The sequence below is a fragment of the Miniopterus natalensis genome, chromosome 3 (genome assembly GCF_054644295.1).
Source record: "Miniopterus natalensis isolate mMinNat1 chromosome 3, mMinNat1.hap1, whole genome shotgun sequence".
Lineage (NCBI taxonomy): Eukaryota > Metazoa > Chordata > Mammalia > Chiroptera > Miniopteridae > Miniopterus > Miniopterus natalensis.
In genome coordinates, this window is record NC_142083.1 from 8062042 (window position 1) to 8077245 (window position 15204).

General features: G+C 50.6%; 1 protein-coding gene across 1 annotated transcript in view; it reads left to right on the forward strand.

The window, feature by feature from the left end:
* LIFR (LIF receptor subunit alpha) overlaps positions 1–15204 on the forward strand; it is a 61522-nt gene that overhangs the window by 5098 nt on the left and 41220 nt on the right. The gene's annotated exons all lie outside the window — the stretch shown is intronic.

Genomic DNA, 15204 nt, shown 5'->3' on the forward strand with positions numbered 1-15204 from the left:
AGTGCTTCCCAGTTCTAATATTAGAAATCCTAATGGGGCCGTGAGTTGCAGACATTCTCTAGACAGAATTGGGTGTCTGTCAAGCCCGGGGTGGGAGTAAGCTGCAGAGAAGTAAGATTTCACCACCAGGACTTCGTGCGGCAGCCCCCGAGGGTGCCAGCCGGCGTGCCACCTTAATGCTGGATGCCCGTCATTCCTGCCCACAGGCTGGAGACCCACTGCCATACCAGTGAGGTCCTGTGTCACGTTCCATGCCTCGGTATTTATAGTGCAGCACAAAAGTGGAGGAGGCAAGAGCATTTTAGAAATCTCTTCTAAGAAACAGTTCAACTTTGGCAGATTCATCTCCATCCCACTGGAACCTTATCCTACGTTTGTTCCTTGAAGATTCCTGGCTCATCAGAGTTTTGCTGTAGATGTAAATTTTTTTTTTTTTCTTCAAACCAGGTTCTGATTTCATGGAAGAACAACATAGAGCTTAAAATGCAAAGCTCTTTTGAGTAATAGGAACTCTAGCATTCGAACACAACCACAGGACATGGAGAGTTTGAGAGCCAGAGAGCCCTCCGATCACCTGGTCAAGTTCTTCAGTTTACTGATAAAGAAACCAGGCCCCAGAGGAGTAGGCGCTCGGACATTTGTTGATGCATAAACATCTAAACGATTTTGAGAACTTCAGGTTGCACGTTACCTATAAGGTAGTATTTATAAAATTTGAAGAAATATACAATTTCACGAATTTCATGTTAAAAGGTAGAGCATGTTGCTATTAAAACCCAAACTATTAGGCCTAATATTAGCCAGAAGGGCATGTGAAGACGTGGTGTTTCACTTACTAGCTTGGGATCTTTCTGAGCTGGTGTCCCTGGCTTTCCTAAGAGCCATTCCTTTGAGTTCAGACTGCTGAGATCTGCTGTGATTAACGTTTTTTTGTGTTTTGTGTTTGAAAACATATGTACTTTAAAACCTGTCATTTTGTTGTCAAATTGTTGGCTGTTTTTCTAGAAATACTTTATTAATAGCTTCACTGTTTTTAAAACTTGGGGCCATAGGGGGACTTGATTGTTTAAATACAAACCTAGCCGCCCAGAGGGTTTTAGAAATTGTCCCTTCCAAATGCTCCTGGTGGGTGTTTTAATTGTGACAACTTCTCAGGAGAGCAATTTTGTATTACTCATCGAAAGCCTCAAAAATGTGCCATGTCCCCTTAGTCAGGCATTTCCACCACTAGGAATTTAAGGAAAAAAGAAAGCATGTGTAGAGAGACCGATCTATAGCAGTCCCCCCCCCCCGCAGTGCGTGTGGACACGTATTCCTGTTCCTAGCTTTCTACCCCCCACGGTGAGTCTTAACTCAGTGGGAATTCTACTCAGTAGGGCGTCTCAACATTGGGAGGGGTGTGTTCTATGAAAGTTTGGGGAAAGCTCCTCTCCAGAACCTGTTGACCTCCACAAAAAATACAGGCTTCAAAAATAACACATCTAATTTGCAAAAATGATCCTGGTGGTTTTGTTTGTGATATTATGATAACTATAAACTAGGAACAACTTAGATGCTCAATGATAGGGAGACTCATTGCACAAATTATGGTATATCCATGAAATGGAGAGCCCTTTCTGCATTAACAGTGAGGGAGGGCGGTGTTTACTGATGTGGAAAGGTACTCAGCATTTGTAAATCCAAAGAGCAAATTGCAAAGCCGTATGTATAGGTTGACCTAAAGTTTTTGTTTTTGGAGGATGATTGTGAGAGAGCGAGCCGGGGTGTGTGTGAGAGAGAGAATATGCCAGGAAGATTATACATCAAATGCTAGGTGAGATGATCTCTGTTGAAATTACAGATGACTATTATTTTTATTTTCCTGATTTCCAACATAAAAAGCATGTTATGCTGTAAAGGGAGTGAGATCAGATCCTGTTCCCTGTTTACCGGCTGTGCCTGTGTCCTTCTCTGTAAGTGGGGATAGAAACACCCAGCGCGTGGAGCCCGCAGGTGGAGGTGGGCAGCGGTTGTCTCGACCTCACCAGTCCAGTGCGATGACCGAGGCCAACACTACACTCTCCCGTTAGTACAGGGTTTCTAAGCAGAATAACTATTTTATAACTTACATCAACTGTTGTGAAAAGCAGTTCAGGACATTCTGACAAGATATTCCACTGCTTCTGGTCACTGGGAGAGATTTTGTTGACTTTATTTACTTCAAAACTGAAATGCTTTCTGTTGCCAAGAAGTTTTGTTTTGAATTGAAGGCATTTTTTTCTTCTGTTCTTATTTCCAATGATCCTATAGGACAAGTTCTTGAAGGTCAGGGCCTGTTCTTTTTTAGAGTTGTCAGAATGCAGGGGGACACATTCATTCAGTGACTCGTAAGGGCCTTTTTTGTTGTTTTTTTTTTTTTTGCAAGGCAGTGGGTAGGCACCAGATCCTCAGCAGTGCACAAGACAGACGTGCCCTAGCATCGAGTGACACAGGAAGTGACAGTACAAGTCGGGGCCAGGAGGACACAGTCAGCATGCTATCACCGCTGACCATCACATGGCCTCCTTTCCTCTCCTGCAGTTTTAAAAGAGACTTTATTGTCATGATACTTTTCAGTGAACACAAACATTCCTCCTGCTTATTCCACAAATTACCCGGGAGCAGGCTGGGTTACTTCTTGACACTCACCGCTGATTTAGTGATGACTTACATTATACATGTGTGAGAGCATCCTAGGCTAATAGTCTTACAATTGCTACTATATATCTTCCGCGAGGGACTTGCCTTTTTGAGATTGTCTTTTATAAAATTACTGAGAGGGTTCCTGCTAATAAATTTAGGATGAATGGGATTCATGGATATTCTACTTGGGAAATCCCAGCACATAATCTTATTGAGGATGAGGGCAATAATGCTTTCTGTTTAAAATAATGTTTCTGTCTGCCAGTATCTGATATTAATTTCATGATTTGTTCTTTATGCAGGGACAGCATTTTTTTTGTTTGTTTGAGCTGGCAACAGTTGTAAATATTTTGATATAAAGTAGACCCTCAGTGGTCACGAAAGATGTCTTGGAATGTTCATGACAAGTACTGACCTTGGGTTTTATTTCTCTTGTACAGCTAATAAGTCGGTTTCACAAGTCGTTTTTTCATGTTCCCGTGTAGAACACATGGTGGGTTAAGTCATGTCACAGGTCGGAGCCACCAGCAAAGTCAACATTTTATTCTTTATTTATGTCCCATTTTTTCCTGTCCCCACCATTGCTTTCCATGGACCACTTTAACCCCTCTGTCCCCATTGGAACCAGCAGTTAGCTTTCTTTTTTTTTTTTTGTTTTTTTGGTTGAGGGGGTCACTTTTCACGAAGAAACACTCGATGCCTCATTATGAGATGCACTGAGCACGTAATGGCAAAGAGAGAGCCACCCAGCTGTGCTGACATGCAGACACGAGGCTGTTGGCCGGACAGAGACCTCAGCCAGCTTGCCCTTTCTCGGATGCCAGCTTCAGTAAAATTACAGATGACTCCGCTTTGGAACTTTGCAGCTCACTTAACAGATCTCCAGAGCTGGGACGGCTGCGCTCACACGTCCCGTGGGCTGCGTTTCTGGGATCAGAACCTCGGGGGCTTAGAGGGGCGCGGAGGACTCGGGCATTGCCGAGGGGGTCTCGCCTGCCTTTGTCCTAGGTAGCGGATAGAAACAGTAAGGACTGTTGCACTTTCTTCTTAAATTCTGCTGCAAGACAGGCAGCAGTGACACTCCAGATGGTAAATGGCAACAGAAATTTGTCCCCTTTTCGGGGACCACTAAGGAAAGACAGTGGGAAGGAGAGATGTCAGCCGAGTTTGGAAGGACGAGTTGGTGTTAGTTAAACGGACAGGGAAGAGAGGAGCGAGGAGGGCATTCGGGGCAGAGGGCGCAGTGTGCAGTGACACGGGACCCGAGCGCAGGCCCAGTGGGCATAAGCGGGACCGGGCAGTCGGGTGGCCTGGAACAGCGGGGAGCCTCAGCCGTGCTGAAGTTGGCGCCCTTTCTGGTAGGCCAGGCACAGCCGTGGAAAATGTCAGGCCTCCGAGGCCAACGCTTCAGGAAGGTGACTCGAGGCTGTGCCGGGAGCCCTGGGGAGCCCAGAGGCAGCGAGGAGAGGTGGCGCGGGCCCAGGAGGGGCCCCCGCCCGCGCCTCGGCCGGCCCTGGAAGCTCGTCTGCCTTCTCACTCGTGCCTGTAAGGACCGCAGGCTCCTGTCCTGCGCGGCCCTGCTGCTTTCGTGTGCTTCCCGCGCGCACACTCCCCTCCAGTGGCCGTGTCCCAGGAGGCCCTCGGGTGGGTGGCGGTGGGAGACGGGGCATGCAGCCGGGCGACGCGGAGGCTGCCCGGGCTGAAGCTGCTGGTCCGAGGGACGAGCTTGCCCTTGTGAGAGGAGTAAGCCCCGGGGGCTCGTGGACAGCACGGCCACTGGTTGTCCGACTGCCTTGTGCACTTGAAGGTCACTGGGAGAGGAGCTCCGGAGCGTTTCCACCCGGCCCGAGAAGGGGACTGTGAGGTGGCAGGTGTGAGTGACTTACAGCGTGATGGGAAGTCATCGCCGCAGGCCTCGAGCACGTCCAACTTCACCCGCGGCTGCACCCCAGGAAAGGGGGAAAGGAGGGAGTAGGGGGCGCCTGTAGAGGGGTGGAACGAGAATACCTAGATAAGACCTGTGTTGAAGCGGGAATTTGTAATAATTCGGGCAGTAATAAAGACAGTGATGATTTCTGTTTCGTATTTTAAAAAATAAGTTTTTATTGATTTCAGAGAGAGGAAGGGAGAGGGAGAGAGAGCTAGGAGCATCACTGATGAGAGAGTCATCGATCGCTGCCTCCTGCACGCCCCCTACTGGGGATCGATGGGGATGGAGCCTGAAGCCTGGGCATGTGCCCTGACTGGGAATCGAACCCTGACCTCCTGGATCATGGGTCCACACGCAACCACTGAGCCACGCCGGCCGGGGACGTCGTTTCATATTAATAATACCTTAATGGTGGGTTATCTACTTAGGAATTTTTCAGAATAAATGTGCCTCCTCCAGTCTCAATACCCCCCGAGGACAGGGTGTTAGACAGGCTTTGTGCTGGAGCAGGGAGGCACAGCACACCCCTCTTTTTCTTACTTTGGCAGTTACTTTGCACACGGGCCCATTTCCCTGGCTAGTCTTTGGTGTTTTTCCCACATGCTGCTGCTGAATCATACCTGCTCCAGCCTGTATCTGTTCATTTTCTGCCTGTTATCTTTACCACCATCGTCATCGTTTGGTTTTGGATGCTGAAATTGTCAATGCTAAATTAATCTTACCGGATTAGTTTTTTGGATAAATTCGTCAGAATGCTCATTAGTACATCCAGTGTATTTGCTGTTTTGTCCATTTTTTAATCTATAGGTTTGGTTAACGTGATTCCTGTATCTCCATCCAGTTCAGTAGTCACAGTGTCAGGAATTCTGCCACATCTCTCTGGAACCTTTGTCCAGGTGGACAGCAGCCATCAGTTAGCACCCGTTGGTCACATGGTGAGAGGACCCCTTCACTCTGGTTTTTTTTTTTACAATCTGTATTTCTTCATCTTGCTCATAAATAGCTCACGTCACTGGTCTGTGGAATCTGCTTTCTCGACAGAATGTCCCTTTCCTAAATTGTTTTGCCAGATGCCAATTATTTCAGGATCTGTTGCATTTTTCATTCTCCATTCCACTCTTATGTAGAAGACTCATAGTGTAAGTGTAAGTTTGTTTGGTTTTTTTTGAGAGAAGCATTTGTATTCTAAAATGATGCTTAAGATTTTGAGATTTGGGATTAAACAATACCATACATACATTTTTTTTAAAAAAGGACTATTTGAGTTTATTTGGAGAGGAGAGCTTTCAGATTCAGACCCCCAAAGAATGCTAAGCAAGCCCTCGGGCACATTTTGAGCAAAAATCTGTGCACTGAAATAAAAATCTTCAGATGGTTTATATTTTCAGGTTATTTCAGCAGTGAGACCAGAATTTTTTAATGCCAATACATTTTGAAACAGGTTGTTAACTGGCTCCCTAAGAACTGTGTTTGGCCCACATATGTGTTTTGTTTGGCCTGCACAAGGTTTCTGAAAAAAATTGGAATTAGTTGCCTGCATTTAAAAGTAAGGAGATTTCACATTAAGAAAGAGCAACAACCACCCTGCATTTCTGGCCCCTTTGGAATATCTTGAAGGTCATGACTACAGTGGACTCACGCTCCTATAGGTGGCAACCCGGCACTGAGGAGCTAACTGCCCCCCAACCTTCCGCTCCTCTTTGCATTTCCCATGACCGGCTCCCTCACTTGTTAGGCTGGCCCTCGGGTGCGTGTGAGTTTGCACCTGCTGCGATAAGAGCCAAGCAATTAAAAGCATACTTTTAGTTGGAAGGAGATCAGTAAGGTGGTGGCTGGTGGTGGTTTTGTTCCCTGAGCTGCCAGCCCTTTGTCATGATGTGATAGATGGAAAGGCTTGGTCGAGCAGGTGGTGTTTCCCCCAAGAACAGCTAGGAGCTGGCTGGTGGGTGGGTGACCAGCATTCCTGATCACGCGCTCCATCTCCTAGTTCACAGAGGCGACAGACCAGGTGCGACATCTAAGAATAATACAACTGTAAATTTTCAGGACATTTGAAGTGGGGAAAGTAGGCTCTGGATCATAGCTGTGTAATGTGAGAACTGTCACGGGGTTTGTCCCAGGTCCCGTACCTGCCACTTAGTCGTTGGCGCAAGAGCGACTAGAGTCCAGGACTTTGACTGTGGTTCAGTGAGCTTTTGGTCCACATTTTTCAGTCCAGTGTCATGGTCTAGAGATGAGAGTTTTAGTCAGATCTGGATTCGAGTCCACGCCCTGCCCCTGACTTGCTGAGTGTCCTCAAGCAAGTGTGGAAACCTCTCTGTGCCTCATTGTCCTTGGTGTAAAAAGGGGAGCGTGATACTGACCTCACAGGGTTATGGGGTTAAACTTAATACTGCATTTAAAGAACCTGAAACAGTGCCTGCTTGGAATAAACATCAAATGCGTGATATCTGAAAAATAATATCCAGGGACTCTGTTATCATGATTGACTTGGCTAAAACCAGCATCAAATCAAATACATGAAACTGTTACATAATTCATATTTTTCCTTCTTAAAATGCAGGAAGGGGTTCAGGATAGTTTTAACTCCAGGTGTTTCAAAAAAAAAGTCTCCAGCGATTTGAGCCGATCCTGTCTTCTTAGTAATAAATATTTCTGTAGCAAACCAGCGCATTCCAAAGCATACTGTTCAGCTTTCTCTCTGGACCGTAAAGAAACAATTGGGTCTCATCAGAGTATTTTAAGTCCTCACCAAAGACGCTATGGGGGCAGATTTGTTCAATTCACTAAATAAATGCTCCGCATGTAGCACATGGAGAGCCCCCTTAGATGCGAGAGAGATCTCTGCTCTTAGGTCGTAACCGATGGGGCAGTGGGGCGAGTGTGGGAGGAAGGGACAGAGCAGTCTCTGTAATTCCTGGGGTGATGTGATACACATCCAAGTGGAAGACAGTCGAAGTGCAGGGGGAGCCTTAGGAGAGCTCCGGTACCTGGAGGGACGGTCTGCAGGAGACCTGAGAGCAGGGGCGCCCCAGGGTCCCGGCGTAGGAAGAGGAGGGCAGATCGTGGGGTCCGAGTTTGAGTTTGTCCCACCCGTGGTCTGGGCACTTGGCGGGATAGCCCCCGGGCCTTTGGCCTGGAGCTTGAACGAATGGGGAAGGTTGAAGAGACGGATGTGATTTATAGGCAGGTGAGTAAGGCCCTTGCTGGAGGCCGGGAGATGAACTGAGCAGTGATTTAGATTCCCTGTGCGGGAGACACGGCTGAGGGCCTGAGCCCGAGCCCTGGAAGTGGAAATGGGGGGGGGGGGGGAGGAGTCAAGGCCTGGTTTGGGGGTGAAGCTGGTGAGTAGGTGGAAGGAGGGGAGGAAGGAGGTGGAATCGGGTAACCCCTGCTTGGTGCCATGAAGGGAGACTGAGGCACACGAGAGATTGGAAGCCAGTTTGGAAGCGCAAGTGAGTTTAATTTGTACATGGGGAGTGTTTGCGCGATCTCTGAAATGTCTAAGTGGGTAAGTAGTATCAAAACATTTTGTCAGCCCAGCTGGCGTGGCTCAGTGGTTGAGCATCGACCTAGGGACCAAGAGGTCATGGTTCGGTTCCCGCTCAGGGCGCCGGCCTGGGTTTCGGGCTCCACCCCCAGTAGGGGGCGTGCAGGAGGCAGCCGGCTGGTGATGTTCTCATCGCTGTTCCTATTCCTGTCCCTTCCTCTCTCCCTTAAAAAAAAATCAAAAACATATTACATTTTTTTTGGTCATTCCCTAAGGACCTCATTGGAGTGGGTTTGTGTAGCTGGGCAAGAAATTGCCGAGTCCATGGCGAGTCTGTTCCTGGACAGAGGCCCGTACAGGACACACAGGTTCGGAGGCCGTTAGTCGTGAGGGGTGGTTAGAGCCACGGGAGCAGCTGATGCTGTTCACGAGGCAGCGGGGGGTGAAGAAGCAGCGGGCCGGGCCCCCCTGGGCACAGGGCGGTGCCCAGATGACCGCTCAGGTCGGGGTAGGACTGGGCTGTTGAATGGGTGGTGTCAGGATAGGTGGTAACGTTGTGTGTGGGAGGGGGCTGAGTCCCTGACTCAATCTGTTCACCAAAACTAATTTCCCACGGATTAAAGGTTGGAACAGCAAAAGCCTTCGTGTACTTGAAGACAGTATAGGCGATGATTTATAAAATCTTGGCTCGAGAGGGAAATTTTGGTCAGAAACCATAAAGAACAAAATGGAGAAATCTGACAATGGAAATGAAATGAAAACCTCGCTGGAGAGGAAGAGAGCAAACTGGGAAAGAGATTTACAGTGTGTGTAACAGTCAATGTGCATCTTGCGATATTTCTTATCAGTCGGTGAGGAAGAGATTAATGCCTAACTAGAAGAGCCGGGAAAGGATGCAATAAGCATTTTATAGCAGAGCATTGCAGATCTGTAAACTTGTGGAAAGGCGCCTTGAGCACAGGCAGGGAGATGCCACTGATGCCTAACAGTTGGAAGAGATTAACATCTGGGGGAAAAGAGATGCCTTGATCTTGGTGAGAGTGTGGGAAGCAGACACTGGGAGCTGGAGCCGCCCCTGGTTCGTTTTGAAGGTCAGCTTCCTGCATTTCAAAGATCTTCTGGATTTTTTTGAACAAGAAGGAATGTCCTTTAGGTTGTCCCTTTACTGAGTAATAGAGTATTTCACCGATGCGATAGAGGGGACAAACAAGTTCATTTGTTCAGTGGGCATTTATTAACATTTATCGAAGACCGTTGCGTGCGGGTCGCTCTCTTCAGTGTGATAGAGCTTCCAGTGGACCCTGGGGGATGGGAAGGACGAGTGGGGGGGACATCACAAGGGGCATTCCAGAGAGGCCGTGGTTTGAGGGGGAGCCCCAAGTCCAGTGGCAGTGTGAGGGGAGCTGCAGTGGTTGGCCCTCTGCGGTGTGGAGCTGGGGGGGGGGGGTCGGTGGCCACATGAAGGCCTTTGTCCGCCAGGCTGAGCAGGAGCTTGAGGTTAGGAGCAGTGGGGGCCTTGGAAGGCCTTGGAGCAGGAGTGATGCGCCCGGGGTTGCGGTGATGTGCCCGTGATGCGCCCGGGTTTGCGGTGATGCGCCCGGGTTTGCGGTGATGAGCTGACGTGGATAACGAATAGGCTCTTGCGTTAACAGGGGTGTCCTCACTGGCGTGAAGATGACCAGAACTGATGTAAGGGCCCTGAAAAGCAAAAAGTCTGAGTGACAGTGTAAAAAATTCCCAGGAAAAACGTAAACACAACAAGAACATTCTATTTGAGCTGCAGACCAAGAAATAACTGAGGGCTCTCTCGGGGAAACAGTGTCCTGCAGGATCCACAAAGACACATTCTCATCACATAGCAAGAGTGAGATTTCAGTTCCAGTTACTGCCCTTGGGCGGAGTGCACATCGAGGTGCGACGATGGGAGCCGGGCAGGCGGGCTGTCCTGCTTGGATTCCCAGACTTCCTGGGCTCCCAGTGCCCTTAGTGTTTCATTAATGTTTTTATGGTGCCCCCAGGTCAAAAGAAATACCTAACAGTTCCTTTTATGAAGCAGTTAGGTCCAAACAGTTTAATAGATATTTATAACCTGACACATTAATAGCAGTTTAAAAAAATAATGTGTATCAAAGTAAGGGGAAAATATTTTTATTCCATTCTTAAAGGGCCACATGTGTGAACCTGTTGGGGATGGACTGCATAGCTTCCCAGACTTTGGAACCAGACTGGACACCACCACCCTCATTTCCCTCCCTCCCTCCCTCTCTCCCTCTCTCTCTCTGTCTTTCTTCTTTGTTTCTTCCTTCTTGCTGATTTTGGAGAGAGAGGAGTTGAGAGGTGGGGGGAGAGGGAGAGATTGATTTGCTGTCCCACTTACTGACGCATTCATTGGTTGATTCTTGTATGTGCCCTGACCGGGGATCCAACCTGCAACCTTGGCGTATTGGGATGACAATCTAACCAACTGAGCTACCCAGCCGGGGCTCATTTCCACTTCTACATTGAGTTTTGATGGCACTTGTGTTTTATCACAGCAGCCAACACCACCCTTTCTCTCCTCTTCACGAAGACACGGCGTCATGAAAAGGCCTGCAGTGTGGCCTAGCGTTGAAACTGAACTGTCCTGAGCCGAAGGTTCCGACAGTGGTGAACAGATACCACTTTCTTCGCTTTGAAAATTTAAAATGTAACACCCAGTTCACTTGCTTCTGTGCCTTGGGGCTCCTCAGTGCAGGGTTTGGCAACCACAGCCCTGACTGTGTTCCCAGGGTTGGGTCAGCGTGCAGCCTAACAGGCAGAGCACAGAGTGGACATGTACCCACTCATGTCTCGCTGCTCATTCTTCCATCCGCCAGCTTCGAGCTCTCAGTGTCTGCTCAGCGCCAGGCGCTGTGCCTGGACGCGGGGCCTGACCGTGAGCAGTGAACTCCTCCCAAGGCTCACAGGCCCGTGGAGAAATTACAGAATCGGGAAGGGATGCACTGGGGCAGAGCCAGCGGACCGAAGGTAAGGGGCCAGCGGGCAATGCACGTTTTAGGCTTTGCAGGCCGCGCAGTCTTTTGGAAGCTGTTCAGCCCCGGCACCGTGGTGGGAAGCGGCCGTGGGCAGTGCACAAACATGGGTGTGGCTGTGTTCTAGTAAAACTATTTACAGAGCCTAGGTGGATCGAATCTGGCTCCTGGGTCCTAGTTTGTGCAGCCCCTGCAGTAGGGGCGTAAATTAAAGCGTAGAAGCAGAGGAAGGAGCAGCTAAGCTCCTGGGAGTCCCAGAACGTATTGCAGAGGTGGTGGTGAGCTCTTCCAGCTCCTCCCTGGAGGTTCCCAGGTGAACTGAGGACAGTGGCAGAAAGGAAACTCCAGCCGGGAGGAAGAATACGTGCAGACACGGAGTCATGGAGGAGTCCGGCAGCTCGGAGAACAGTCTCAGTTTTAATGTGACCTGGAATGATGATATTTGGGGAGGAGGGGGCACAGGGCTCCTTCCCTGGGCTAAAACTCCAGTTTCATGGGTCATTTTTCTCATTCTTTTCTACCCATTTTGAGGGTGAGTCACATCCTCTAGGAGCCTCCAGAGAATGGTGCGGGCTGGTGACGGCCACCTTCAGAGACTCAGGGGCAGCCGGGTCGGCACCTGCCAGTGCAGTTCTTACCCGTCCTGTCCTCGAGGCATGGACTTTGTCATCTTGTGCAGCAAGGCTCCTGAAACTCTGTGAAAATGCCTTCTCCTCCAAGAATAAGGCACTTGGGGGGGGGGGGGGCAAGTTCCCACAGTGTCGTGACCAGAAGGGAGCAGAGACAACCTTCACATGTCCCTTTTCCTGGAACCACATCGGAAGGCCCTGTTCATGTGCCGTTTGGCCTCAAGTCCGTTTGAGAGTTTTGCTCATTAGAGAAACCAGATCTATTGCAAGCATAGTGTTATGTTGCCGAAACGACTTGCTCAGTTTTCTCTGTCAGTGTTACGACAGAAGAAAGAGTGTATCCTCCTGCCAGCTTTCAGGCAGGCAGGCGCTGGCGACACTGCCTTCGGCCTGTTCCCGAGAGCACGCGGCCCGGTGCTCATGACCTCCCAGCTGCCCCCCATCAGTGGCCCTAGCTGGCGCCGGCCTGTGCCACTGTGTCCTCGTGCTTGTTGCCCGCCGGCAGGAGTGGGAGGCTTCTCGTGCGGACCCTGAGTGGAGCTGACCTCTCTGCCCGTCGCTTGGGGCTGAAGCCAGAGGATTAAGTGATTTGCCCTCGGGCCCACTGCTAATTAGCAACGGAGCCAGGACTACAGTCTGTCCGCAGGGGCGCCTGGCCCAGCGCTGGCCGGGGCTGCCTCCGCCCCCCTTTCCTCCCCACCTCTTGGGACGGCCTTTTCTCTTTTCTAGAAAAACTGTCACCTTGTGGCGAGGGGTTGTCTCCCTTCAAGGTAACGTTTAGCCAGCCAGAGAATACGGTCTGCGGTTATTTTTGTCTCCGCCGTTCAGTTCTTCCCGCACACACTATGTAATTCTGTGACATTAGCAGTTGGCATTTTAGAATTTCCATGAGCACATTTTCATTCTGAGAAGTAATTTTGATGACAGTGGAATAGACTAGAAAGCTGTTCATCCTGAGAATAACTGAGCGCCGTGACGGTGTGTGGTCCCGCCTCGTGTATGTTTTGGTTATGATTATTAAGCTGCTCGGGACGCGTGTCCTCGGCCTCGGACATTGCTCAGCGGCCGCCAAGAAGAGTCCGGCCATTTCCGCTCCCTAAGGAGAGCGTTTCTGAACCCTCCTATGAGGCTCCGGTTATAGATGTTGGATTTCCTTTCCTTTGTCGAGTCCCTGTTTCTCTTATCTCCTGTGACATTTTCTATTTTCGTCTTTGGGGTTTGTTTTTCTTGTTTCTGTTTTTTTTTTTTTTTTCCTGAAAGAGGGCTCAATGTTTTTATCTGTCTTTGAAAAAATGTTGACATTTAGCAATGTGTTTAATTTGTGAGAGCTGCTTTTATTTCTGATTGCATTGTCCTGTTTTTGTTGTCAACTTTCAAACGTCTCCTTGTGCAGAAGACAGTCTGTTCTTTACATTTTTTCCCCATTGAGTTTACTGGGGTGACGTCGGTTCACAAACCCGTACAGATTTCGAGGGTACAGCTCAGCAAAGCATCCTGCCCGCCGCGTGGTGCCCCCATCGCCCGGCAGTCTCTCTCTGCGGTTGGGCCACGTCAGCCGAGAGAACAGTTGACAGGCGGTTGTCTGTGGCCTTCTCCCTTGTAGTTTTCCATGTCACCCCTGCTTCCTCGGGGGTCACTTTTCCTTGCCTTTTGGTTGTCCCGTTCACCCTGAATTTCTCAACGTCCTAGGCTCTGCGTATGCAGGGCGGGCAAAAATAGGTTTGCAGTCCTGAGCATGCGAAAGTGTTTATTCTTGTCACTGTTTAATAGTTAGCATGGCATTTATTTGTAGCATCTGTCTCCTCCTCCTGTAGACCTGCTTTGGCCCACCCGCGTGGCTTTGGTCCTCGGTGGTCTGTGCCAGCGTAAATGAGGCGCTGTCGGGCCTGACGGAGCTCGTGGTGCGGTGCGGGCCTGCGGGCTGGCAGGCGTCATTCCGCAGGAGCGGGCGGAGGCCTGCTCTGAGGCCCCCAGTGGTGGGCGGATGTGGGCGGCTCTCCTCTTGGGCACCTGTGACTTTGTCCGCCGCCCAGGTTTCCTCCGCTGTTCCTTCTGCCGCAGGGAGAACCCCTCTGGGGGGGAGGGGGAGCACGTCAGTGACTTCTGTGGAGGGAGCTTCAGATCCCTCGGTTTCAGCCCCTAAGTCACTGCCTGCTCCTCCCTGGGCCGCAGAGGGGGTTTCAGGGGCGCCGCCCTCCACCGTCGCTGCTTTTCCACCCAATCTGCCGCCCTCCTTGCTTCCCGTGGGGTCTCCCTGTACCACCCCCACACACAGAATCCGCCCACAGCACGGACTGTGTGCTCGGCGCTCTTCCAAGTGCTTTACGTGTATTTACTCACTTAACCTTCACAGCAATCTCATGGGGAAGATAGTTACCATCCCCACTTTACAGATGAGAAACCCGAGGCACAGCGAGGTCAAGATCACACAACAGGTGGCAAAGCTGGGGTTCGGACCCCGCCTGCGTTTTAAGCAGCACGCTGTCCTGCATGTAGTGCACCTGGAAGGCCCCCAGCTCCGGAGCAGCGCCCGAACCTCACCACCCCGCTCTTGGAACCGTAGCCCTCGCCTCCGATTTGCTCAGCTGGCTCCCGGCTCCCTGCCCTGCTCTGCCTGGAGCCTGCCCGCCCTGCGCGGAGCCGCTGGGGAAGCCTCCCCCAAGCACACCCCAGAGCGTGGGTCTTCCCTGATTGGGACGCTCCAGTGGCTTCTCATCTCAGCCGAGCTAAACTCCCCGTCCTTCCCTTGGCCGCGAGGCCGTGTCGCTGACCAGCCCATGTCTCAGAGCGTCCCCGCGCTCTCGGCCCCTCTTCCTGGAAGCTTGTCGGTGTCTCGGGCTGTGTACTTGCTCCTGCTGCTCTGTCCCCGGCCTTGTCCCGGAGTCTCCTCGTTAGTCGATCTCAGCTCAGGTGCCGGCATTTACTCTCACGCATTGACTTACCCAAGGTTTCGGAGCGCATGTCAGGATCTTAAATGCCTTATTTGTTTAGCTCTGTGTCTCTCCCGGCCGGAGTCTAAGGTCCTTGAGGGCAGGGCCTTTGTCTCGTTGACTGTTGTGCCCGGTGCCTGGAGGACGGCCTGGCACTTGGGAGGCTGTCCCGGCCTCGCGGCCCACGCGGTCAGTCCCCGCTCCTCTGGCCCCGCCGCCCACCCGGTCAGTCCCCGCTCCTCTGTGGGTGTCCAGCTCCCGACCCCGACGCCGAGTGCTCCTCTACCAGCGCCCCATCCCATTATAGTTGCTGCCGCGTTAAACTTCAGTCGTTTCTGTGTCATTTATCAATGTTTGTCACACCGGGAAACCCCTATACCATTTATTCCCCGTTTTTGCCCTTTAAACCATTTAAATGCGTACGAAATAGGAACTTTATTTCACAGTGCCGATGGAAACCTGGTATTCCTTGTCGTAAGCAAGTGACTGTAAAAGTGAATATATAGCAGTTACCACGTCGTCCCGCATATCGCTTAGTTATCTGTCCGCACTG